Source organism: Schistocerca americana, chromosome 8 (genome assembly GCF_021461395.2).
Source record: "Schistocerca americana isolate TAMUIC-IGC-003095 chromosome 8, iqSchAmer2.1, whole genome shotgun sequence".
In the NCBI taxonomy this organism is placed as follows: domain Eukaryota; kingdom Metazoa; phylum Arthropoda; class Insecta; order Orthoptera; family Acrididae; genus Schistocerca; species Schistocerca americana.
The window spans coordinates 464494601-464520630 of NC_060126.1; the positions used below are offsets into that span (position 1 = coordinate 464494601).

The 26030-nt window shown below is 46.0% G+C and overlaps 1 non-coding gene across 1 annotated transcript; it reads left to right on the forward strand.

Moving 5' to 3' along the window:
* Positions 1-24023: 24023 nt before the first annotated feature.
* Positions 24024-24098, forward strand: Trnap-cgg. Its single transcript has one exon. It is a non-coding gene; the product is annotated as a tRNA-Pro (tRNA).
* The last annotated feature ends 1932 nt before the right edge of the window (positions 24099-26030 follow it).

Genomic DNA, 26030 nt, shown 5'->3' on the forward strand with positions numbered 1-26030 from the left:
AATAGGACTGTGTGCAAATAGGACTGTGTGCAAATAGGACTGTGTGCAAATAGGACTGTGTGCAAATAGGACTGTGTGCAAATAGGACTGTGTGCAAATAGGACTGTGTGCAAATAGGACTGTGTGCAAATAGGACTGTGTGCAAATAGGACTGTGTGCAAATAGGACTGTGTGCAAATAGGACTGTGTGCAAATAGGACTGTGTGCAAATAGGACTGTGTGCAAATAGGACTGTGTGCAAATAGGACTGTGTGCAAATAGGACTGTGTGCAAATAGGACTGTGTGCAAATAGGACTGTGTGCAAATAGGACTGTGTGCAAATAGGACTGTGTGCAAATAGGACTGTGTGCAAATAGGACTGTGTGCAAATAGGACTGTGTGCAAATAGGACTGTGTGCAAATAGGACTGTGTGCAAATAGGACTGTGTGCAAATAGGACTGTGTGCAAATAGGACTGTGTGCAAATAGGACTGTGTGCAAATAGGACTGTGTGCAAATAGGACTGTGTGCAAATAGGACTGTGTGCAAATAGGACTGTGTGCAAATAGGACTGTGTGCAAATAGGACTGTGTGCAAATAGGACTGTGTGCAAATAGGACTGTGTGCAAATAGGACTGTGTGCAAATAGGACTGTGTGCAAATAGGACTGTGTGCAAATAGGACTGTGTGCAAATAGGACTGTGTGCAAATAGGACTGTGTGCAAATAGGACTGTGTGCAAATAGGACTGTGTGCAAATAGGACTGTGTGCAAATAGGACTGTGTGCAAATAGGACTGTGTGCAAATAGGACTGTGTGCAAATAGGACTGTGTGCAAATAGGACTGTGTGCAAATAGGACTGTGTGCAAATAGGACTGTGTGCAAATAGGACTGTGTGCAAATAGGACTGTGTGCAAATAGGACTGTGTGCAAATAGGACTGTGTGCAAATAGGACTGTGTGCAAATAGGACTGTGTGCAAATAGGACTGTGTGCAAATAGGACTGTGTGCAAATAGGACTGTGTGCAAATAGGACTGTGTGCAAATAGGACTGTGTGCAAATAGGACTGTGTGCAAATAGGACTGTGTGCAAATAGGACTGTGTGCAAATTGGACTGTGTGCAAATAGGACTGTGTGCAAATAGGACTGTGTGCAAATAGGACTGTGTGCAAATTGGACTGTGTGCAAATTGGACTGTGTGCAAATTGGACTGTGTGCAAATTGGACTGTGTGCAAATTGGACTGTGTGCAAATTGGACTGTGTGCAAATTGGACTGTGTGCAAATTGGACTGCGTGCAAAGTGGGACTTTGTTTGGGCGCTGATGACTGCAGTGTTGAATACCCCACAAACCAAACATCATCACCATTTACAGAATTGTGGTCTGCGTGCAGTAGAGAAACATTTCAGAGATGGTGACTGATGGTACAAGCATGACAATCGAATCTCTCATAAAGCCACATCTGTGAAGTAACGTTTTGTGGACAGCAACATTCCAGAAATGGACTGGCTTGGTCTTTAATCCGACCTGAACTCAATGCAGTACCTTCGGGATGAATTAGAACGCTGACTTCACTACAGAGCTTAGCGAGTAGTATGACAACCATCGGGTTTCCGCTCTTCAGGAAGAATGTGCTGTCATTCTTCTGCAGACATTCAAACTGCTCTGAGCAGAGTTCAAGCCATCATAAAGGCGAAGGGTGGACGCACTCCGCTCTAATTTCCATTAATAGGTTTCGTTTCCGGACACTCTTGATAAGGTAGTCTACTTTCACACTCAGCAAGCCACCGTAAGTGCGCGGGGGAGGGTGATTCGGAACAGTATCAGCCACTGCCGTTCCTATTGTATACGTATACAGAGCAAGGGAAAAAAACGCCCAGTTTTCCTCTGTACGCTGTCCAGCATGTCTTGCACAGTGCTTATGATCAATACCTGAAATACACTCCTGGAAATGGAAAAAAGAACACATTGACACCGGTGTGTCAGACCCACCATACTTGCTCCGGACACTGCGAGAGGGCTGTACAAGCAATGATCACACGCACGGCACAGTGGACACACCAGGAACCGCGGTGTTGGCCGTCGAATGGCGCTAGCTGCGCAGCATTTGTGCACCGCCGCCGTCAGTGTCAGCCAGTTTGCCGTGGCATACGGAGCTCCATCGCAGTCTTTAACACTGGTAGCATGCCGCGACAGCGTGGACGTGAACCGTATGTGCAGTTGACGGACTTTGAGCGAGGGCGTATAGTGGGCATGCGGGAGGCCGGGTGGACGTACCGCCGAATTGCGCAACACGTGGGGCGTGAGGTCTCCACAGTACATCGATGTTGTCGCCAGTGGTCGGCGGAAGGTGCACGTGCCCGTCGACCTGGGACTGGACCGCAGCGACGCACGGATGCACGCCAAGACCGTAGGATCCTACGCAGTGCCGTAGGGGACCGCACCGCCACTTCCCAGCAAATTAGGGACACTGTTGCTCCTGGGGTATCGGCGAGGACCATTCGCAACCGTCTCCATGAAGCTGGGCTACGGTCCCGCACACCGTTAGGCCGTCTTCCGCTCACGCCCCAACATCGTGCAGCCCGCCTCCAGTGGTGTCGCGACAGGCGTGAATGGAGGGACGAATGGAGACGTGTCGTCTTCAGCGATGAGAGTCGCTTCTGCCTTGGTGCCAATGATGGTCGTATGCGTGTTTGGCGCCGTGCAGGTGAGCGCCACAATCTGGACTGCATACGACCGAGGCACACAGGGCCAACACCCGGCATCATGATGTGGGGAGCGATCTCCTACACTGGCCGTACACCACTGGTGATCGTCGAGGGGACACAGAATAGTGCACGGTACATCCAAACCGTCATCGAACCCATCGTTCTACCATTCCTAGACCGGCAAGGGAACTTGCTGTTCCAACAGGACAATGCACGTCCGCATGTATCCCGTGCCACCCAACGTGCTCTAGAAGGTGTACGTCAACTACCCTGGCCAGCAAGATCTCCGGATCTGTCACCCATTGAGCATGTTTGGGACTGGATGAAGCGTCGTCTCACGCGGTCTGCACGTCCAGCACGAACGCTGGTCCAACTGAGGCGCCAGGTGGAAATGGCATGGCAAGCCGTTCCACAGGACTACATCCAGCATCTCTACGATCGTCTCCATGGGAGAATAGCAGCCTGCATTGCTGCGAAAGGTGGATATACACTGTACTAGTGCCGACATTGTGCATGCTCTGTTGCCTGTGTCTATGTGCCTGTGGCTCGGTCAGTGTGATCACGTGATGTATCTGACCCCAGGAATGTGTCAATAAAGTTTCCCCTTCCTGGGACAATGAATTCACGGTGTTCTTATTTCAATTTCCAGGCGTGTATTTGTTGATGTAAAAGAACTGACGTGCCGTCTTCGTCAAACAAAGGATCTTTAAATTTTGCCAACAGGGTTTCGCAATAGGGATGTCGATTTCCATTTCCATTTCCTGAGTAACTCTGTTAGTCTTTCGAAAGGGTTGTTGTGACATGACACGATCCTAGCAGTGGGTCTGTCTACTGTTGTGAGGACGTGATATGAAGACATGATACTGTCGTGAGGACACGATAAAAAACTGTAAGCCTCGAGCATGATCTTACAAATGTCTTCCGATTCGCCTCCTGAAATGAATTTCTGTGTTTGCAACCAATTTGCTAGTCCTTCGTGACGTCAGTTCCAGGTGCTCACGAACATCTACCGACTGCGTGTCCCAGTCGACACCTCGCTGTCAGTGAAGCTAACTTAAACCTGGTTAGTAGAACTCCTTTCAGGAATGCTGCAGTTTCCTAAGACTGATTAGTCGAACTCATGCCAGGGATGCTACAATTAAGACAGGTTAGCAGACCACTTTCCACTATCTCTCTGTTCTGTTACTTTAGCGTCCACAGGAAGCCATAATAAGTATGAGCGCCCTATAGAGGAATTAACATCGTGTGCTCTAGAACTGAAAGCCAGTGTTGTGGTTGAAGCTACCTATAAGCAAGCACACAATCCGGAACTCGTGACGTGTTTCCACTGGTTGGCAGTCCACAGGGTTTTCACTCCCCACTGCGCTGCAGCCTGTGCTTTCGCTTAATTTCGAAACGTTATGCAATAGCATCTTCTCCACCAATGCAGTGCTATGCAACTCTCGTTAACAAGCGAAATGAAAAATACAAGTTTTTAATATTTTAGTTGCGACAGGTCTCCCGCCCATCATAAATTGTCTGAATGAGAACATCCTGCCACACTGGCTGCCAGTGTTTGGATTAAAATATCACTTTGGCCTGTTCCTCCCCAACGGGTCTCGAAAGGTCTGTCCACTTTCTAGATTCGTGAAGCAGCATAGAATTTAATTGATGTACTGGCATCCTGTCGGGATGCCCTCGCATCTCTGCCGTAGCACCAGGAAATCTTTGGCTGTGAAAGTTGGGTATCTCTGCCCACAGAGGACAGTAAACGACAGAATGTCGTACCGCTGTGCTGTTCATTTCGTCATAGTAGTTTACGGGCCCTGCTGACGAGAAGGGACGTTATCGTGAGTGTTTTGGTCTTTATAATGCGGTTGGTATTGTTTTAGTTAATGTTGCCTTTCGCGGGCAAGTGCTCTACCAATCGAGCTACCCAAGCACGACTCACGCCCCGTCCTCACAGCTTTACTTCTGCTAGTACCTTGTCTGCTAGTTCTGCAAGGTTCGCAGGAGAGCTTCTGTGAAGTTTGGAAGGGAGGAGACGAGGTACTGGCAGAAGTAAAGCTGTGAGGACGGGGCGTTAGTCGTGCTTGGGTACCTCAGTTGGTAGAGCATTTGCCCGCGAACGGCAAAGGTCCCGATTTCGAGTCTCGGTCGGACACACAGTTTTAATCTGCCAGGAAGTTTCATATCAGCGCACACTCCGCTGCAGAGTGAAAATCTCATTCTGGAAACATCCCCCAGGCTGTGGTTAAGCCAGGTCTCCGCAATATCCTTTCTTTCAGGAGTGCTGGTTCTGCAAGGTTCGCAGGAGAGCTTCTGTAAAGTTTGGAAGGTAGGAGACGAGGTACTGGCAGAAGTAAAGCTGTGAAGACGGGGCGTGAGTCGTGCTTGGGTACCTCAGTTGGTAGAGCACTTGCCCGCGAAAGACAAAGGTCCCGACTTCGAGTCTCGGTCCGGCACACAGTTTTAATCTGCCAGGAAGTTTCATATCAGCGCACACTCCACTGCAGAGTGAAAATCTCATTCTGGAAACCACAAGGAAGACTGCGTGAAGTGATAACTACTCAACGATAACGCCCTCCTGCATTCTGCTAGACTGACAAAAAAAAAACACTATACATTATTTGGGTTGGGGAGTCATTCCGCACCCACCTTATTCACCTGATCTTGTGCCCTCCGATTTTCACCTTTTCCGCTCTCTGTCGAAGAACCTTCAAGGAACTTCCTTTCCGGATGACAATGCCCTCCGAACACGGCTCGACCGACGTATTCTTCGTCTGAAAAACAACCTGATTTCTGCAATCGCGGAATCGAAAAGTTACCACGGCGTTGGCAGACTGTTGTAAATAATGAAGGAGAATACGTTACGTTAGAGCCTCTGTTATGTGTGTGTCTGTTGTGTTTGTTAAACTTGTGGAAAAACACTATGAACTTATGCACCAACATAATAGCTTTACCCAGCTGCTAGTGCCGTTTAGGCTCCTTACTTGTTAAGCAGCTTTAAGAATCAAACAGTGCTTTCTCTATAAACGACCTTCTAAGTCATGTTTTGGGCGTTTCTGTGAGTTTTGCATCTCAGAGCCCCAACAAACTAACTCTCTCAACTGCGTAGTAATGGAAACGAAATGAAGGGATATTTAAATCCATGCAATGGCAGCCAGTGCGGCAGAATGTATCAGTCAAGCACGTAATATCAACTGTTCCCGAGATCTTTTTAGAGGCGCAGTTGCAACTATAAAAAGACCGTTTCAGAAGCATTTTTTTTTTCTTTTGTCAGGTTTCACTTACCGTCGCAAACAAAGGCGGACGCTTTTCGCCGCCCGGCACGCGTTTGCTGCGCCTGTGGAATTCGTGAAGTTGGGCAGCTGCCGTTTTTGAACCCTCAAGCATGGGTATTGAGTAGTTGCTGCTGCTGCTGCTACCGCCGTCTGTTTTGAAACTCCCCTGTTGTTTTTGTGGCTCAAACAACGTGCCCTCTGCCCTCTTCAGCAGGCCTACGCAGCGCGCGTACTCCAACGCAGTTCCCTGCGTCCAGAGTTATTATGCGGAGTTCTCTTTCAAACGGGTGGCCATTCGCCGTTCGAACAACGTCCTGATAAAAACAGAGCTCAGAGCCTGCTGCGTGCCGTGATTCGAAGCCCGAAGGGAGAAAAATGCAGGGCGAAAATTAGACCGCCACCGCAGGATAGAGACGTCAGAGAGCGCTTTTGAATGAAGGCGCCTTGCTACTGATGCTGCAGTTGTTCATAGACTCGTATGGCCATCCTTGCGCTTACAGTTTTCCGCCGTAGCCAAGTGCACTAGCGAGCATTACGTTTCCAAGTAGTTTTAGTCATTTGGTTCATTAAGAGTGGTTCTTCATTGCTTCACCGCCTGTGCTAGAACAAAAAATACAGCCGTAATAAACGTTTGAAATCTGAGATTTGTGCAAAGTTCTCTGCGTGTCCGTCGCCGCACGAACGGCTTAACGAATGTTTCACCTTGCGTAGCTGTCGCCTAGTAAAAGTTTTCTGCTTACTTCTCCCATCACCACAGCATATTCTACCTCTTCCACTTCTGCTGTACCTTTCTTTTGAATTTATAATGTTTCCTTGATGTTGGTCAGACTTGCATTTTCTTCTCTTCTACAGCGCGCTTCTTTCCACGGAGGCAGGGCCAGAAACGACTTCCTTATTTTTGGGTCAGTGCTGCTTACTTTAAATAAAAATTACTCTATTTGATGTTGTCTTCTTTCTGTATTGTTTTTGTGTAATTTTTAACTTCTGGGGAACAGATTTTATTTTAAAGCGAAGTTCAGCCCAACAGTCTAATCATGCACACCGAAGAAGGTAGTTGCAATAGTGGCCGAATCATTAGTGCAGCAATTTGCAACTTGATGCGATGAACAGCCCAGAAGAATGATACGGAAATATTACCCTCCTGTCTAATACCCAGCATTCATAACCCTAATTCTGCACCAAACGACTCGACGACAGCGGAAAATAAATCTTTCAAGTTTTACATCGTACGTAGACGTGGAGAATGGAAATCCGGCCTGGCCACTTTGGGCAAAGTCGTAATGGAGGTGATTTGACGTTATTTTCTTCCAGTGTACTATCAAGTAGACATGGGCAAAACTGTTCTTTTCAGAGATCGGATCAGAACTGTTCACTCCCTGAAATGAACTAGCTCTTTTTCATGACTCACCACTCATTCACAACAGAAAATAAATGGAAGGCACATTGCCCTTTAAACTTGGTTTATTTCAGTACTATACCTGTATTTTGATCTTATTTCATCCTATTTTGAAGTAACACAGATAATGAGTAAGAATTTTGTATTGTTTATTGAAATTTCCACGATATGACAAAGTTTTTGATTAATGATATATTTTGCACTATCGTGGTTTTTTGGGTGATCGGAAAATGTTGTAACTTGAGATTTACATTAACAATATATTTGGCTATAATGTATTAAAATTTCATTAACCTCGTACAAATACATCGCAAGCCATATATTTTTAAAGTGAACATTTCCTTTCGAAGACGCCTAAAATCGCAAAATCCGTACTAAAATAAGAAAAAAATATATAAATTTGACTGTAAGACCAAAGTGCTGCATATAGCCTTCCGCAGAATAAAACAAGGAAAATATTGGTGTATCACTTTTGCTATACGTTTATCGGTTCGCTCGTAATTAAAGTGTAAATTCGAGTGACCATAATAAAAAATCCTATAGTAAGAGAGGCCGTCAGGAACCTAATCTGATCAGTTTAAACAAATAAAAATAAAATAAAAACAAATGATGTATACATAACATAATTATGTAATATACATAACGGTATTACTACGAAGAACAATATCCAGTAGAGACGAATTCCTATGCAGAGGCGCTGAGTCAAGCATGTTGAGACGCGAGCTGTATTACTGCGTGAGCTAAGACCGCAGAGACCAGAGTGACACCTGAGTTGCTTTGCTCAACGCTCTGGCTAGAGTCGAGAACGGTGGGGTGAGCGTTGAGCGGGCTAGTTCCGAGAGGGTGGGGGGAGCGGTGAACTGCCACCACTCACCCGCTCGGAGACAAATTGTCCGTTCTCTTGCGAGCAGGTTGTTGCAAGTAGTTCTTATGTTCTCCGCTAGGAGGCTCTCTGTCCTGTTGCTCGCATCAACTGCCCAGAGGGCAGGACCTGCGACTGACACTGCAGGCGGCAGAGGAAGCACAGAGAGGGCACGGCATATGTGAAACACAAAATCCAATGGGGCACTGCACAATGCAGGCAGCCAAGGCAGAAGCAGGGTAGAGGCCGGCGCTGGCTGTGTTGTGTGGCGTGCAGTGTGCTCTGACCAGCAGAGGCCCCGCTGGTCTGCTCCGACTCTCTCTCTCTCTCTCTCTCTCTCTCTCTCTCTCTCTCTCTCTGCTGTGGGAAACGTTTGGAGCTACCGTTCTTTTTTTCTGAATCACTGATTGTTCACTCCAAGATTCAACTCTATGAGTTAGTTCAGGAGCGGATCCCCCATCTCTACTATCAAGTACTGAGAGTCGATGACTGGGAGAAAGAGTTAGTGGCGTGTGGTATAGCGCTGTAGGTATGGTGAGCCAGTACGAGTAAAGAGAAGCAAAAAGTACAAACTCAGAGAAATTACCACACATTCAATGTGGAGAAATTCGGATACCAATCCCGCTAAGGTTTTTAAATCAGTACCAGCAGATGTCAAGAGGCGTGTAAAGGCAGGTAAAAAAATGAAATGATTATTGGCAGTGTAACACAAATTATTAACAATAATTTTGTTTAAGAAATGTCATACTGGCACAGAAATGGCGATTGACACACGGAAACTATTTCACAAAGGAAGATCCTCCCTTCAGTCAGAACCTCTTCCAGCGACATTTATCGCAGCTCATTCCCGGAGCTGTGGGCGCGTGTAGTTTGTCGTCATAGTGTCTCCTTGCGTAACTGGCACTCTTTCTGGTAGTACCTTTTTATACTGAGTGAAGACTATGTGCGCGACACAGAACAGAGCTCGAGGTACGTGAAACGGTGTCCTTTAAATTGCGCCCAGTCGCATTTGCGGCTAGAAAAGGTCAAGGAAATGTCCATTAAGCCCTCTGTTTACCAACTTGACTGGCAGGTAGACGAGACGACTGCTAGAGATCTTGAGCAGGAATCGTAATGGCAAAATTTTTGCAGTCGGAGGTGATCGCATTTTATTTTATTTTCTGTCAGATGCTATCATAAAAATGAGATGATGTTGAGAAACTACAGGAGAAACATAAAAACCAAATTATAGACTCGAAATTTAAAGATCTTTTCCCTTCTAGTTATGAAAGTACACTTTAAATTAAATAGTATAAAATACTACTACTACTAGTAGTAGTTTCGAATAGCACAACCAGTCCTAATGTGTCCCAGTTCCGTTAGGCCTGGTTGTGAAATTCGAAACTGCAACGCTATCTCGTGACGAGTTGTGGCGCTGCGATCATTGTAAGTTTCTACAACAGCTGTATGGAAAGTCAAAGCGCTAATAGCATCGCTGCTGCAGGTATCCTGTCTTTAACGTAACAGTGTGTGTCTGAAACTCGTCGAAAATTGGCACTGGAGCAGGGGGCAACATCAAGTTTGTGTTAAGCTTGTGTGTTTATGAGCAGAATTCGTCGAATTTCAGCCAAATAACGAGAGGCAGGTTAGTTTTCGCCCTCCACACCACCACCCCAGCCCACCGTATGAAGATCGTACACGAGTTTTTGGCCAGCAAACGAATCCCACTCCAGGATCAGCCGCCGTATTCGTTGTATTTGGCCCTAGCCGACTTCTTCTTGTTACCCAAATTGAAGCTGACCGTGAAAGGACACCTTTACGACAGAGTTAATATCGTCCAAGAAAATTTTACTGCAGTGCTAAAACCAGTTCAAAAATAGGACCGCAGAGACTGTTTCAAAGCACTTTTAAATCTGTTTCAGCTGTGTATTGATTCAGGGAGAAACTATTTTGAATAAATACATTAGTTTTGTGAACATAATCCATAACTTATATTTTTTATGGCCACAGTCCTAGCGGAACTGGAACACACCATGTATTCATTCGTACATCACTTTTACAAGGATGTTGGACATGTTCTAATATTTCATTTTGAGAACAACGGAAATAACATAGTTGATATATACTGGCATTTACACACTTAGACGTCTAGTTTGACAGGGATGAGACTGGTAGTCGGCCGCGGCCATGAAGTAGGAAACATCCCGACATTCACCCGAAGTAATTTCGGGAAACCACAGGGAACCTAAATTAGGATGGCTGCATGAAGACTGGTGTGTGCACTTGCCCAAATATACGGACACTCTGTTTAAAATAGTGTTGCCTCATTCGGTTTATCCCTAGTGTACAATATTGTTTTGCAAAAGGTAGCCTAGTAATGTAAAAGCCTAGCGCTACACTGTTCATTCATTTCTCACTTCCAGTCACTGCACCCACTACACACACCGTACCCAGAACCTTTTTCGATTCAATTCGGCATTGATGCAGCAACCAGTATGTGTGATGTGAAGAAACAAGCAGTCTTCGTTGTAGCCAAGACTGCTTGGTTCTTCATAACATTGTACACACATTGTTTCATAATGATACATTACACACACTATCTGGACCATACTGACAATGCCTGGTTTCCACTTCGTGCGCTGCAAATTCTACTTTGCTGTAATGAAATGAATATATGACATTCCACAGACCCTTTCACGTCTCAAACATCTATGAAGTATGTACGCAGACTGAAGTGGCAAATGAAAATTTGTACCACGGCTGGGACTCTAACCTGTGCCTCCTGCTCGCTAGGCAGATGCGCTAACCACTACGCCGCCATGGCACAGTGGCACAGTGGCTTTGCACACATAGTAGGCAGGAGACTCGGGTTCGAATCCCCGGCTTAATACAAATCTTCATTCGTCGCTTCAGTCTGCATACATACATCTAATTTGCTAGCATGAAAAACTGACTCAGCATCCCTTTATGATGCGTGAGATGCAGAGTTCAGTAATAGGATAAGGTGTCACCTTATACATTGTATAGCTTTGGGAGTAAGTTTCACCAGAGAAGGCAAAAAGAAGGAAAAAAAAACACATTGTGAAAGTGTTTTGTGAAGGAGCATGTGGTATCGTTACTTAGCACTGGCTTTCTTATTCTTCTTATCATCCCAAAACTTCCTCATCTTAGCGCTTTGGACCTGTATTTTTTTCTTGCGTCCAAGCATTTTTTAAGTTTCAAATTCCTTCCTGTTGTGTTCTTTGGAATGAAGCTAGTTGTATTGATTTTCTGCCTTTATGTACTTGTAGTCCGCAGCTGCCAGTGGATCAACATAGATTTCTATGTGGCCACATTGGGTGTCTGCTAGCCAATGCATTATGGATTGTCGGGTTCCATTGATGATTTGGAAGATTTTCGTGGTCCAGTATGACCGTGGAATTTCGTACTTCTGAGGTGAATTGCTCAGACTCGACTATAGTTCTTCTGAGTTTTTGCGCATCTTGATACCTTCTTGAATTTTGGATCAAAATATTTTTCTCGGTATTTTTCTTTTAATTTACTCGATATCTATGACGTCACCGTAGTGTAGAGTGCTTCTTCTGTAAGAACGAGTATGGGGTAGTGCCAATTTGTCTTTGATGGACAGCGATTTCATGTAATGCATATTCCAAATAATTGTGGAGGCTTTATGCAATGGTTCTGCACGTGATTTGTTAACTAGTCTATGGTTGCTTGTGTTTCCAATAATTTCACATACATGCTTAAAGTTTAATGGTTCAAATGGCTCTGAGCACTATGGGACTCAACATCTGTGGTCATAAGTCCCCTAGAACTTAGAACTACTTCAACCTAACTAACCTAAGGACATCACATACATCCATGCCCGAGGCAGGATTCGAACCTGCGACCGTAGCGGTCACGCGGTTCCAGACTGGAGCGCCTTTAACCGCACGGCCACACCGGCCGGCCTTTAAAGTTTAATCTAAGTAATCCTTCACAGTACAGAATGTATTACTTAAAAGGTACTTCTTTAATTGCATTTTTAAATAAGTTTGTTTTAGTAGTCTTATTTTTCTCCACAGACAGTTTAGTGTACAGTTTTATTTCGTGGTAGTGAATGCTGTTTCAGTTACATGTAGTTTTTGACACGTATGATGCATTATATAAAATACATTATCGCAACAAGTAAAATCCAGGGTTATTAATAGATGTGACATAAACAGTACATAGCTTCTTTTCCCAGTCCTAGAGGTATACGTGCTTGTCCTCTACATGTGACTTGAAAACATTGTGCAAGATGGTCGGATGGGAAGGTGGTGGGCGTGAAGGATTCATTAAAAGACTTCAGGTAATAGGTCTTTCATTGACCACTTTTGCCTTATAAAGGGTCACATAGTCGGGCCTAGGGAGGCGAGGGTGAGCCAGACTGTAGAGTTTGGCGAAACATAGTTCGCGAAGCTAACGAAAGTTGGTGTCTGCCAGTCGGGCAAGTTCGAGCGGCATGCCGGCTGCGAAACTAAGTCCACAGTGGCGGAGCACCGGGAGAAGCGGGAGATGTTCACTGCTACAGGGCGCGCGTCCGGGAGAGCGGGCCCGGCGACGGGTGGACGGGTACATCCAACGCGCCACGCAGCTTCCTCCGCCCTGATTGGTCGGGACCGAGAAACCCACGGGGGCGGAAGTGGAACTTTCCAGAGCGTGGCTTGGTCAGCGACTACGAGCGCCTCCTACTTACCCCCATACAGGACCATATCACAAGAGAGCAGATTCTGCCGAAATTCTAATTCGGCTTTAGGCAAAGATTCTCCGCCACCCCAGCAAATCATGAGGGTGGTTGAAGCAGCCACGGACAGCTTCAACCGAAAGGGCTACTGCGGGATTGTCTTGTTAGAAGTAGCAAAAGCCTTTGACTCAGTCTGGCACACGGAGATACTACATAAGATGTACACCCTAGGCTTCCCCGGAAAGATCGTCAAAACCGTAAAAAACTATCTCTCCGGTAGGACTTTCTCAGTTAAGATCGATGGATCCCTGTCGACCAGGAGAAGAATCAGTGCAGGCGTGCAACAAGGGTCGGTCCTGGGACCCGTCCTCTACAATGTCTACACTGCTGACATCCCTACGACTCAGCATGTACACACTGCACAATACGCATATGACACTGCATTCTTCTCCTGCTCGACGAACAGGAACCTAGTTACAAATGGTTCAAATGGCTCTGAGCACTATGGGACTTAACATCTTAGGTCATCAGTCCCCTAGAACTTAGAACTACTTAAACCTAACTAACCTAAGGACATCACACAACACCCAGCCATCACGAGGCAGAGAAAATCTCTGACCCCGCCGGGAATCGAACCCGGGAACCCGGGCGTGGGAAGCGAGAACGCTACCGCACGACCACGAGATGCGGGCGAACCTAGTTACAAGGCGTCTGCAAACCGTCCTAAACAGGACGGAAAACTGGGCCAAGCAGTGGCGCATCACAATCAATTCAGACAAAACACAAGCCATGCTGCTCACCAGACGCTATGGAAAACGCCGACCTCCAAGACGGCCATACCAACTGCTGCGATTGCAGGGGCAGAACCAGCCATGGAGAAATTCTGCGAGGTACCTCGGTGTCACACTTGACAGGCGCCTGACATGGAAATGTCACATGGAGGAACTTCGCAGAAAGGCTCACGCCAGGATGCAGGTTCTGTACCCTGTATTAAACAGCACCAGTTCCCTCGACCCCGCAACAGGAGTAGCGATCTACAGAAGTCTAATTCGACCGATACTGGAATATGCGTGCCCTGTATGGGGCTACGCAGCCAGATCGACGGTAGATCGCTTACAGAAGGTACAGAATAGAGCGTTAAGACGTGCCTTACACACCCCACGCGCTTCCCCGCGGCAGACCTGCATGAAGCTGCAGACATCGAGCTATTATCAACACGTTTCCGTGTCCTGGCAGAAGCTTTATACGCCACTGCGCGAAACTCACAAAACGAACTAATCAACACCCTTGGGCAATATGAACAGCAAAGGGACAAATACAAAAGACCAAAGTCGCTACTCCTGCAGTAACAGAATAAGATAAATAACAACTATCAACAAATAGCAAATAACAAAAGAACAGCATATACAACATCACACGAGAAAAGAGGAGGAAATGTCCACAGCCGACAATAACCTCCACCAACACCCCCTCTTACGGAAGAGGACAAAAAGAGAGAAGAGACAGAGTGGTCAGCGACGCCTGGGTGGCGTTACACGAGTGAGGCGTGTGGTCGAGGTAGCCTTCCTTGGTGCTGACTTCCTGTTGCCATATCGTGGGACGAGAAAATTTACAGGCAGCCAACACTGCCGGCCGATGTTCGGCCGTAACAAGAAAACTAAGTTACCTTTTGAAAGATAATAAAATAAGGTAAAATCCCCTACTGTCTGGCTCATCTTTACAACATGAAAAAAATTGTTAATAATTCTGCATAACATTGATTTATTGCCAAGTGGTATATGAACAGTATAAAATTGTTTCTTAAGTAAGATATTCTTTATATAATATAATAACATACAGAATAACCAAGAAAAATTATTTAAGGTTGCAAATCGTGACACGCTTTTTCAACATAGTACCGAGTACACTAAGCAGATTCAGAAGGATGTAGGTTGCAGTAGGTACTGGGAGATGAAGAAACTTGCACAGGATAGGGTAGCATGGAGAGCTGCATCAAACCAGTCTCAGGACTGAAGACCACAACAACAACATCATCGAGTATGTATGGTAAAACAAGGGAAACCGGGGTCTACACGTTAAAACAAGTCGGAAAAGTGCAATATCCTTCTGTAGTATGGCGTATGATAAAAAATTATGCAGAACCGTGGCGCCGCCTTACTTCCGGCAGCAGGATTCCTGTATGGGCGCAAATTTCATTGGGCTCAGTTTTCATGTATCCACCTGAAATTTACACTAAAGTGACAAAAGTTGTGGGATAGCGATAAGCACATACACATTTGGCACTAGCATAGCTACACAACGTATAAAACGGTAGTACATTGGCGGAGCTGACATTTATTCTGAGTTGATTCAAGTGGAAATGTTTCCGATTTGATTATGGCCATACGTCGGGAACTAACAGACTTTTTAAACGGAATGGTATTTGGAGCCACACGCTTTGGCCGTTCCATTTTGGAAATCATTATGAAATTCAATACTTTGAGATCCACAAGGTCAAGAGTGTGCCGAGAATACGAAACTAAAGCCATTACCTATACTCACTGACAAAGCAATGGCTGAAGGCCTTCACTTAACGACCGAGAGCAGTCGCGTTTACACAGAGTTGTCAGTGCTAACAGACAAGCTACCTTGCGTGAAATAACAGCGTAAGTGAATATGGGACGTGCGACGAACGTATCCGTTAGGACACTGCGGCGCAATCTGGCGTTAGTGGGCTGTGGCAGCGTACGACCGACGCGAGTGACTTTTCTAACTGCACGACGACGCCTGCGGCGCCCGTCCTCGGCTCGTGGCTACGTCTCTTAGACCCTAGACGACTGGAAAATCGTGGCCTGGTCAAATGTGTCCCGATTTCAGTTGGTAAGAGCTGACGGTATGATTCGAGTGTGCAAGCTGATGGCGGCTCCATAATGGTGTGGGCTGCGTTTGCATGGAATGGGTTGGGACCTCTGGTCCAGCTGAACCGATCGTTCACTGGAAATGTTTATGGTCGGCTGCTTGGGGACCATTTGCAGCCATTCGTGGAGATCATTTTTATGGACGACAGTGCTCCATGTCATCAGAGCGTCCGTATATGGTTTGGCCACCCAGATCACAAGACATGAAACTTGTCGAACATTCATGGGACATAATCGAGAGGGCAGTTACCGACGGCTGTAGAGGCAGCATGGTTCAGTATTTCTGCAGGGACTCCGAGCGACTTGTTGAGTCCATGCCACGTCGAGTTGCTGCACCATTCTGAGTAAAGCGAGGTCCGACGTGATACTGGGAGGCAGGGGTGTACGAGTGAATCTGTGGCAGGGGTTTGGCCTCTAAGTAGCTTATTAGTATCGCACAACTAACAGCACGCTGCCTGCAAAGGATACCTATCCTAGTTCGAGTCTCAGTATGGCGTACCGTTTTGACTAGGTACGTGTAATTAACTTATTGCTTTGCCACTCTGCGAAAGTGCACAGGCCTGTCACCTTAGCGTCAAGACGTGTTATTTATTGGAGAACTGCATCGTGTCCCACCTGGTCCTCCAAGCCACAGACTGAGGTGGCGCATTGGTTAGCTCAATGACTCCCGTTCCGGAGGACGACGGTTCAAATCCGCGTCCGGCCAACCTGATTTAGGTTTCCTGGGATTTCCCTAAGTCGCTCCAGGCAAAAGCCGAGATGGTTCCTCTGATCTTCATTCTGCCAGTTGTAGCGTCTCAGTTCAATCACTCGTCCTTCTATCGTGTATAATAACCTGGTCTGCTAAGTTTGAAACTTCAGGTGTCACACCGACCCTCGGTACTTCTCTACTCGCATGCTCTTCAACACTGACAGAGTGTTTGCTCTTCTTTTTATCTGACCGTTTGTTGAGCCGTGGCTGACTCGTATTATGCTTTGCATTAAACCGTCGTTGCTATTCTGTGATTAGTCTCCCGCGGTTATCGCGATTATGCTGTCATCCTCTCTCTCTCCGTGAGTGGCAGCAGCAGTTGCGTGTATCGATATTCGCACCCTTGTACTATCTTTGGCCTCGCGCTTATAGTTTCCGGCTTTGCCGTGTGTGGACAGTTGGTCGGTTGGCGTGGAGCAGCGAGGAAGTCTCCATGGCGGTTGTCTCGCCAGGTCGCTGGCGGCGTCCACGTAATGGTCGGAGTGTGACGGGCTGTTCCCATTGCTACGAGGTCCGTGGCTCATTGATCCCGGACACGAAAGTTTAGTCTTTACCTTATCTTCCAACCAGCCCCAACTGTTGACATTGTGTCGTTTGATTTTCGTTGTGGGCTGTTGAGACATTCCCGCGAGCAACAACGTGTTTTCAAGTTGGCGAAGTTCTAGCCGTCCCCCTGTGGAGTTCAACTTAACTTGATTATTTTTGAATTGAAGTTCACCAGCGGAATCTTCTGCCATGTGGCCGTTGACGTTCCGGTTACCTGCCCTGCGCTTTCACGTAAATTCAGGCAGTGTATTTTCCTCGTCGTGTTGTGGCCGTCCAGCACGGCGTGTAGTTTGACACCTGAATGTGTAATTCGTTGTGGACGCCGATACCTTCTGCGTTGTTCCATTGAACTCCCTGTTGTTTGTTGGTCGGGTGGAGCGGAATTTATCCTGTCGCTTGGTCCCTTGGCTGTTTGTCGGTTGGGTTGCCGTCGGATTGAGAATTGTTGGGTTGACTTCCTGTCACACCTAAGCGAGCGTTGCGAGGTACCGGGGGTAGCAGTGTATTTAACACTAAATTCTTCCAGATCTTCATATGAAAATGATGCTCTAAGCCCCCCCCCCCCTTTTCTAACTCCGACTTTTGCTGTTGCACATGGATTAAGAAGAAACGCGAACTGACTGTTATCGACCCTGCAAGTGGAGTAGAAAAGAGTTTGGCACCTGCAATAACTTAATTTGATATAAATTAATTTGATAAAGGAAAGTTTCATTAATGTAGTGAGAAATGAAAGGGTTGCTTTACCGATCCACAGAATGAAAGTTTTATCCAAAATAACAATGTGATTTATTATGGCTAAACTCGAAGTAATAAACAAAACACATGAAACACTTACAATACGTCAAATTAGGTACTAAAATAAATGCTGTGAAGGTGAAGTTGTCCATAAACTAGCGTGTGACGTTTATGACCAAGTGGTATGTGGAACCAGTTCCTTGCAACTCAAATCTTAAGAGAAACACCCAGTCAACCCAACATTAATTGCTGCTACAGTAGTGAGAATTCAGACAATGAACATCCAAGACAGAACCACGTAAGAAAAGACGGGAACAGGCGCGCGCCGCTGAGCTCTGATTATCACAGAGCAAAATTCCCTAATCTGCCGGTGCTGTGGACATGCATTACCAAACTGTCTTCTTAACTGCAAGGACACGATCTGGCGTACCGAAGGCGATGGCTGGTTGCTTCGACGTCCCGTCATGGTGATGATGATGTCGCGAGTATAGCCCGAAGCAAATTATCCTGGTCTGGTTGTTCCAGACTAAAGACTTCCTATCAATACAAATGCGCCTCTGATGGAGACAAAGAAGGCTCGCCACACAATCACTGGCAGTATAGTGATTGATTTTAACAAGCAAAGTCACACAGTAACTCCGATACAGTCAGCAACTTCGTCAAACAGTTACAATTAAATGAAAGTATATTAGACAGCCAACGGAAGGCAGGCTGTCCGGAGCAGCGAGAGCTCAGTCTTGTAACCTACCCCGACCAAAGTGCGAGAGACGACTCTCAAGAGCACCCGTACAAACCGAACACACAACATTCCTGCCCCCACGACAGTGGCTGTGGTTATACGTTCCAATCAGCAACTCGAAAACTGGCGGAAAATTCCACTCTATTGCCGAAGCACAACCATTCCGCCGATTTTGCTACGTCATGGAGCTATGCCCTGAGCAAGCCAATCACAGTTACGATTTTGCAGAAAACGCGGGAATTTGCCCGCCAAGACTGCCTGGGAACACAAGTCATTCCCACGCCTCGCTGGTAGCCCATCAGAAAGCGTTTTCACTAAGTTTCTGCGAAGTAACGGAATCTCTAGCCCAGCCGCTCCTTCAGGCCCCTGTGGGCGTGTCGCTCCCGCTCTATGACAATGTCGGCGTCTGGAAAGCATCCACTCGACTCCCTCACACCCGTCGGCTTAACCCTTCCAAGATCAGCAGTCCCCGCCTGTCACCGGACCACCCGGGTGCCGAGAGACGCTGCGGGGGAAGTCCGCGTGTGAAGGAACAGCAACTTTTCATCGCATGCAATTAGAGAGGAAAATCGAATTACTCAGAGTAAGATAGAAGTATGAGAGGGAGCTCATGCCACCTCTCGGCGTTAGTTTTTGAATTCCAGGCCGACCCTTGGAAACTTCTGAGCGCCGTTTGATGTGCTGCCTTTTCTTATTTGTCCTTGTTGTTTGTTTATTTATGGCTTCGAGCCGATTTTAAATTAAAGTTGTTCTGCCCTTAAGGCGTGAGATTGTTTGGCCTTCAGCCTAATTTAGAGAAATGTTTTAACACGAGGCCTTCTGCCTTATAGAATACAAATTCTTGTTTTTGAGTCTTAAGTGATTGGCCTTCAGCCGGTTTTAAATTAAAATTGTTTTGCCCTTGAGGTGTGAGATTGAATGGCGAATTTAGCGGGGAATTAAGTTCTAAAATTGATGTTTGGCTTGCTCTGTTTTTAATGTTTTCTTTACTCTTTTAATGTTTATCAAATGAATAACGTAGTAAGTTCGGGCGCAACTGACAGCCACTCATTTTGGCCCCTTTCCACAAATTAAACTATCTGTCCTGTCCTGCGGGTATAGCAGGGGATTGTGTTGACAATGGGTGTTCTAGCTACCAGCTTTCACTTTTCCGCGAAAGCCACAATCGTACCTGTCTATTATGGCGCTGTGTTACAACGTAACTGTTCCTCACCGCCTAAAGATGTTAGCGCGAGAAGGAGCCGCTGCAGTAGAATGCGGTGAAATGAATGTTCCATAACTAAACTCACCCGTATAGTCGTGACCGCTTCCGGGTCGGGAAGGTATGCCAGCACCAGTTCGAATCCGCATGGGGAACCAACGACGAGGGATCACGCGTCCCATTGCGTGAATGCTGTTCCATGTTCCATGTTGGATCTTCTCTCTCTCTCTTCTATCAACCCTATATGGTACGGATCCCACACCGGTGAGCAGTATTCAAGCAGTGGGCGAACAAGTATACTGCAACCAACTTCCTTTGTTTTCGGACTGCATTTCCTTAGGATTCTTCCAATGAATCTCAGTTGGCGTCTTCTTTACCGACGATTAATTTTATATGGTCGTTCTATTTTAAATCATTCCTAATGCCTACTCCCAGATAATTTACGCAAATAACTGCTCCTAGTTGCTGACCTGTAGCTAAAATGATAAAGGATCTTTCTTTCTGTGTATTCGCAGCACATTACACTTGTCTACATTGAGATTCCATTGCCATTGCCTGCACCATGCGTCAATTCGTTGCAGATCCTCCTGCATTTCAGTACAATTTTCCATTGTTCAACCTCTCGATATACTACAGCATCATCCTAAAAAAGCATCAGTGAACTTCCGATTTATATATACTGTGAATAGCAACGGTCCTACTACACTCCCCTGCGGCACACCTGAAATCACTCTTACTTCGGAAGACTTGCTGCGTTCTGTTATCTAGGAACTCTTCAATCCAATCAAACAATTGGCCTGATAGTCCACATGCTCTTACTTTGTTCATCTAACGACCTTGGGGGAACTGTATCAAACGCCTTGCGGAAGTCAAGAAACACGGCACCTACCTGTGAACCCGTGTCTATGGCCCTCTGAGTCTCGTGGACGATTAGCGCGAGCTGGGTTTCGCACGATCGTTTTTTTCGAAACCCATGCTGATTCCGACAGAGCAGATTTCTAGTCTCCAGAAAAGTCATTATACTCGAACATAATACGTGTTCCAAAATTCTACAACTGATCGACGTTAGAGATGTAGGTCTATAGTTCTGCACATTTGTTCGACGGTGGTGCGATGCTTGTGGTCGTCATATGACACCCGTGCTATGAGCTAAGTTCTGTCCAGTATTTCTGTTTGGTGGTCAGGGGTGCACGGTGTTTATCTGTCGCTGTTTCAGTGCACCGTTAGATACCTGGGATCTTTACGAAAGTGCGGCGGAACTGCACGCGCTTTTTCAGCACATCCATTGAGACTGGCTGTCGTCGCTTTGAACATTTATTATGGGATGTACTCGTATGTTTGACACTGCATCAGCTTGGGGGCAATCTGGAATTTATATTATTCTTGAAGACTCAAGCTGACCAAGATCGCAGGCAATTCTTTCTTATACTATGACATCTTTCAACAGATGTACGTTTTCACTATCGGATCTTGTAACATTATTGGTTCTGCATGTTTGTTGAAATATTGAAATCACATAGTGAGGATTCGTTAAATAAAAAGTGACAGGGTTCCGATGATGCCAGCGTAGATCTGTCGAAAATGGTCACAGTAATAAGAAAGAATTGCTAGCCATCTTGTTAAAAGCTATGTTATTCTTACGCGGTGTACGCTGTATGTCCATAATACACTAGTGGCCATTAAAATTGTTACACCATGAAGACGACGTGCTACAGACGCGAAATTTAACCGACCGCAAGATGATGATGTGATAATGCAAATGATTAGCTTTTCAGAGCATTCACACAAGGTTGGCGCCGGTGGCGACACCTACAACTTGCTGACATGAGGAAAGTTTCCAACCGATTTCTCATACACAGACAGCAGTTGACCGGCGTTGCCTGGTAGAACGTTGTTGTGCTACCTCGTGTGAGGAGGAGAAATGCGTACCATCACGTTTCCGACTTTGATAAAGATCGGATTGTAGCCTATCGCGATTGCGGTTTATCGTATCGCGACATTGCTGCTCGCGTTGGTCGAGATCCAATGACTGTTAGCAGAATACGGAATCGATGGGTTCAGGAGGGTAATACGGAACGCCGTGCTGGATCCCAACGGCCTCGTATCACTAGCAGTCGAGATGACAGGCATCTTATCCGCATGGCTGTAACGGATGGTGCAGCCACGTCTCGATCCCTGAGTCAACAGATTGGGGACATTTGCAAGACAACCATCTGCACGAACAGATCGACGACGTTTGCAGCAGCCTGGACTATTAGCTCGGAGACCGCGGCTGCGGTTACCGTTGACGCTGCATCACAGACAGAAGCGCCTGCGATGGTGTACTGAACGACGAATCTGGGTGCACGAATGGCAAAACGTCATTTTTTCGGATGAACCAGGTTCTGTGCACAGCATCATGATGGTCGCATCCGTGTTTGGCGACATCGCGGTGAAGCGTGTATTCGTCATCGCCATACTGGCGTATCACCCGGCTTGCGTAGCAGTTTTAATGGCCAGTAGTGTACAATGAAAATGCGTTTCAAGCTATGGGATGACTATCCAAATATTATCGGTTGTGGACCCACTATCACCTGTTTTGATTTGACCCGAAAGTTTTGACCCTGTACATCATCGTTCCGAAAACATTCCCCCTAATTCTAATATGCCAATTTACCTTGAAGGCATGTTTTACCCCTTACAATTGGAATAGGGAAGAAAGTAAAAAATACATGTTTCGTTATTTTGACCCGCCTACATAACCGCCAAGTTTCATGAAGTTAGTTTATTAACACCTGTGAATGTTCCCTTGTTTGTGGGCAGGTAGGTTCCAGAAGCGCAGAGATCACATTTTTCAAGGGGGCGCAAATTTCACTGAGCGCAGTTTTCATATATCCGTCCGAGATACGGCGCTCACGTGGAGAACACCTACCGTTTCTACTTCGAGGCTGGAGTGACGGAACGGCAATGAGAACACGGCCCTCCGCGTGCGGTTGCCATCGGGCCAGTTCTAGCTCGCTGAGAAGAGCTTTCGGGCGCGCCCTGCGTGACCCGTAATACAAGTACTCGCAGTCCCTGGAGTTGGTGCGCCAAGCGGCGATGGAAATATATTTTTCAGGCCGGACGGACACGCCGTTCATCAAGTTACGCCACTGAAATACATTACGCTTATTTTTCGAATAAAAATGTCTGTCGTTCGCGGCCTTCGGTTACAATAAAAGAAGTAATAAAAACGAGGAAATTGAAAAGCGGGCCGCGGGCTGAAACGCGATCATTGGCTGCGGCTGCTGCTGGCGGATGAATGAACTGTGGAACCGTAAATCACATCACATCGCAACGGAACGTGTAGCGGCGTGCGGCCGACAGCTCAAACTGCATTACTGCCCGGCAGGAATTCACGTCTGCCTGTTCGCGCCTGACGACCGTTGCTGTGTGCACCACAGCAGGTTTTAATACTCCGGCCACAACGATATTCCTCTGTTCTCATGAGGGTTTTGTTGTTGAAGTTGTATTCTACAGACACACTGTCTGGAGAAGAAGTGAAACACCCTACTAGGCGGAAACCAATTCTTAGCGTGCCTGTATGCTATCTGCGGAAAGCTGCTTATCCCACGAGAACCTAAAACGAATCTTTGCCTTTGTGACATGTATTCAGCAGTGGGTGACGATACCATTTTTTTTCAAATTTTTTTTGTGTGAAATTTGCATAACGTACTTTCTAAACGAAAAATTTTCATGACTGTTACGATACATGGCGACTATCAGTCGAAATTTTATTGATCACATTAATTTTTTCCCATTATATTTCGAAAATACGTTTCTTCATACTATAACTTTCTCTCTGAAAACTTTAATTATCCCATGAAATCAGATTTGCTACTTTTACCAGTTATCGACAAATAAACTTAGTTTTGGCATTACACAAATTACTAAAAATTAGTTAAATAAATTGTATTTATAGAACGAAATTTTCACTCTACAGCGGAGTGTGCGCTGATATGAAACTTCCTGGCAGATTAAAACTGTGTGCTGGACCGAGACTCGAACTCGGGACCTTTGCCTTTCGCAGGCAAGTGCTCTACCAACTGAGCTACCCAAGCACGATTCACGCCCCGTCATTCTAGAAACAACCCCCAGGCTGTGGCTAAACCATGCCTCCGCAATATCCTTTCTTCCAGGAGTGCTAGTTCTGCAAGCTTTGCAGGAGAGCTTCTATGAAGTTTGGAAGGTAGTAGGCCAGGCAGTGCCAGAAGTAAAGCTGTGAGGACGGGGCGTGAGTCGTGCTTGGGTAGCTCAGTTGGTAGAGCACTTGCCCGCGGAAGGCAAAGGTCCCGAGTTCGAGTCTCGGTCCGGCACACAGTTTTAATCTGCCAGAAAGTTTCAAATTGTATTTATGATTACGACATAGTTCATTCATTATAAAACATGTTTGTAGTTCGAATAATATTTTCTACATGAAGTTTATCACAGTTTGACTGCACTGACATCCATAAACTCTTTGAAAGATTGGAAATGTAACATATTTCTTACCTTCTTTGAAGTTAGTTGGTGGGAGTGGGTTTGTGCGATGATTTCATGGAGAACTGGCGTGGGGGAGGCAATTCTGGGACGCGTCTCCGTTGTAACCGTGTAATGTGGACTCGTAAAGATGCGCCTATGTATGAAAGTTTTTATGTTCAGCAGTCGCTATGAGCTTGATCGTGGTGAAATACATGAAATCGGATGTCAAAAAAGTGTTTCATTTAAAAGTTCATCCAACTGCATTGTTGCGAAAGTCAACAGAACGTAATTATTGTTATGATTGTTTCGTGAATGCATTACGCCGAATCACTGATAACAGTGTGCGGTGATGGTAAGTACCTGTGGGACCAAACTGCTGAAGTCATCGGTCCCTAGGCTTACACACTACTTAATCTAACTTAAACTAACTTCCTCTACATCTACATGACTACTCTGCAATTCACATTTAAGTGCTTGGCAGAGGGTTCATCGAACCACAATCATACTATCGCTCTACCATTCCACTCCCGAACAGCGCGCCGGAAAAACGAACACCTAAACCTTTCTGTTCGAGCTCTGATTTCTCTTATTTTATTTTGATGATCGTTCCTACCTATGTAGGTTGGGCTCAATAAAATATTTTCGCATTCGAAAGAGAAAGTTGGCGACTGAAATTTGATAAATAGATCTCGCCGCGACGAAAAACGACTTTGCTGTAATGACTTCCATCCCAACTCGCGTATCATATATGCCATACTCTCTCCCCTATCACGTGATAATACAAAACGAGCTGCCTTTTTTGCACCCTTTCGATGTCCTCCGTCAATCCCACCTGGTAAGGATCCCACACCGCGCAGCAATATTCTAACAGAGGACGAACGAGTGTAGTGTAAGCTGTCTCTTTAGTGGACTTGTTGCATCTTCTAAGTGTCCTGCCAATGAAACGCAACCTTTGGCTCGCCTTCCCCACAATATTACCTGTGTGGTCTTTCCAACTGAAGTTGTTCGTAATTTTAACACCCAGGTACTTAGTTTAATTGACAGCCTTGAGAACTGTACTATTTATCGAGTAATCGAATTCCAACGGATTTCTTTTGGAACTCATGTGGATCACCGCACGCTTTTCGTTATTTAGTGTCAACTGCCACCTGGCACACAATACAGCAGTCTTTTCTAAATCGCTTTGCAACTGATACTGGTATTCGGATGACCTTACTAGACGGTAAATTACAGCAGCATCTGCGAACCACTTAAGAGAACTGCTCAGATTGTCACCCAGGTCATTTATATAGATCAGGAACAGCAGAGGTCCCAGGACGCTTCCCTGGGGAACACCTGATATCACTTCAGTTTTACTCGATGATGTGCCGTCTATTACTACGAACTGCGACCTTCCTGACAGGAAATCACGAATCCAGTCGCACAACTGAGACGATACCCACAGCTTGATTAGAAGTCGCTTGTGAGGAACGGTGTCAAAAGCTTTCCGGAAATATAGAAATACGGAATCAACTTCAGATCCCCTGTCGATAGCGGCCATTACTTCGTGCGAATAAAGAGCTAGCTGCGTTGCACAAGAACGATGTTTTCTGAAACCATGCTGATTAAGTATCAATAGATCGTTCCCTTCGAGGTGATTCATAATGTTTAAATACAGTATATGCTCCAAAACCCTACTGCAAACCGACGTCAATGATATAGGTCTGTAGTTCGCTAAGGACAAAACAAACAAACAAACACACACACACACACACACACACACACACACACACACACACACAACTCTGA